This window comes from Marmota marmota, unplaced genomic scaffold, assembly GCF_001458135.2.
Source record: "Marmota marmota marmota unplaced genomic scaffold, marMar, whole genome shotgun sequence".
NCBI lineage: Eukaryota > Metazoa > Chordata > Mammalia > Rodentia > Sciuridae > Marmota > Marmota marmota.
The window spans coordinates 1-2,342 of NW_026001789.1; the positions used below are offsets into that span (position 1 = coordinate 1).

General features: G+C 34.9%; 1 pseudogene; it reads right to left on the bottom strand.

Annotated features, from left to right (window-relative positions):
• Positions 1 to 39: 39 nt before the first annotated feature.
• LOC107135152 lies at positions 40 to 1,894 on the bottom strand (annotated as a pseudogene).
• Between the last annotated feature and the right edge of the window lie 448 nt (positions 1,895 to 2,342).

Consider the following 2,342-nt stretch of genomic DNA (forward strand, 5'->3'; position numbering starts at 1 on the left):
AAATTGATTCTTTTGATATAGAATATTGTATCCAAGTACTGGAAGAACCCATGAAATGGGGGAAAGATAACCAGGCCTGGATATAACCCTACTCTGTCATGCGAAAGTGATACAATGACTCTAACCCATGTTCTCTTTGAATTCAGGCATCAGTCAAAATGTGCCTTTAGCATCCTCAGTTTGAAGAAAATATTTCTTTGCTTTATTTATAAGATTATTCATGTCTTCTTGTGTAAGAAATAATTTTATGGTCTTCACTATTTTATTCTTCAGCAGAGCCACTCCAATTTGGTCTGTATGAACATTCCTTCCCTTTCCAAATCTCTGTGGTCCATAGTAAGTCACAAAATTTTGATTATTAACATTTTTCTATTGCCTGCAAAATTCTCTTTTTCAGATTTCCAGAATCATTTATGTGATTTTGTAAATTTCTGATGACAATATCAAAGTGATTCCCTTTGAGCTGTACAAGTCTAAGGGACATTCATTCTTTTCTTTTCAATTTTTTTTCCAATATTTTTCAACCTCCCTGAAGTCAGTATTCTACAACCATTGCTCAACAGGTGACAGTTTTCTTGTCTTTAAGGCCTGCATAACTAAAATCTGAAGGAATCACTCCAAGTTTAATAGCTGAAAAATCTACAACTTCAAACATCTCCAGATTTTCCTTCCATAGAGTCAAAGCTGTATGTGTAACTTTTTTTTCCCTGTTTTTATTCAAGAAGAGACCTTTTCCTGTACTGTGTGTTTTTTGTTTTTTGTTTTTCAAAAAATCTTTCTGCTCTCACTACATTTAGATCACCAGCACTGTAATTCTGTTCAGGAAAAGATTTGGTTTCTACAAGCTTTCCAAACTTCTGTTGACAAAATGATAGCTTTTCTGTGGTCTTTGTATCCGGCTTACAGGTAATTTTGGAACTTTCTTTCTTTGCATCCAAATATTTTAAAAAGTCAAGTGATTCTTCTTCAGATATCAAAGATTTATACTTAAGATTTGGTTTATAAGAATTTCACTGTTTTCTCCAACAGTTACCAAGAAAGGAAATTTCTGCTTAACAGCATTGTGTAAAATAACCCTTTGTTTTTGTCAAGGATCCTGCCTAATGAGAATTCCCGAGATGGCCCAATAGTTCAGTTTTTGAATTCTGCTTCTCTTTTACATCACAGGCAAACTGATTCTGTAATTCTTTTTTTTTTTTTTTTCATCTAAAAAGAAGCTTAAATACATCAGCTTTTTCTTCTTTACACTTGGAAGTCCTATCACTGGTGGTATCACCTTCTTCTAAATCAGACTGATGTCTTTGGTCACCATCAGAGCACCTAGCTGAAGTATTAAGTTCTTGGTAACTTCATCTTCAAGGGACACATTTTGAAGATCCAGTTTTGGGGTTTTTTGGAAAAATGATTCAGCTCAGGTATTTTACCAGTCTTATTAATTGGTTCATCAATGTCTTGTTAATCGATCTCCATGATAATAAAGTCATACAGTGAGCTTTTCAGTGCCCTGAAATCCAACACGTTCCCTGATGAACCACAAAGAACTAAACCTGATTCTATAATCTGTATCCTCCTCCATTCTTAAGTGATAATGCCTCCAAAAAATCCCAATTCCTTGCAGATCATGCCATCAGACATTACCAATTGCTGCCATCCTGTCTCTCCTGATGACTCTTTGTTATTCAGGGATAACATCTGACTCACTATCTTCTTATCCAGGGTGACCGCAGGATCACCTGGTCATGGACACATGCATGATCCCCACGTGTATGTCCAGGTGTAGGCATACTTCTGCCCCTTCTTGTTTTTGATCTGTGATAATTGCCATCAAGTAGGCCATTGAAGATAAGAACCCTTGAACCTGGAACAGAACTGTGAGCCAAAATAAACTTCTTTTCTTTTTTTTAACTTGTTTTAGCTATTTATACATGGCAGTAGAATGCTTTGATATATCATACATAAATGGGGTACAGTTTCTCACTTTTCTGATTGTACATGTTGTAGAATCGCTTTGGTCATGCAGTCATATGTGTATGTAAAGTAATAATGTCTGTTTCATTCTATAATCCTTGCTATCAGCATATCCCTTCTCCTCCCTTCATGCCCTAATCCAAAGTACTTCTATTCTTCCCAGCCCCTCCTCCCATTGGGAATTATCATCAGCATATCAGAGAAAAATTCAGCCTTTGTTTTTTTGGCTTATTTGCTTAGTATGATATTCTCCAACTCCATCCATTTACCTGCAAATGCCATAATTTCATTCGTATTTAAGGCTGAGTAATATTCCATCATATATATATAATATTCCATCATATATATATATATATATATATATATATATATAT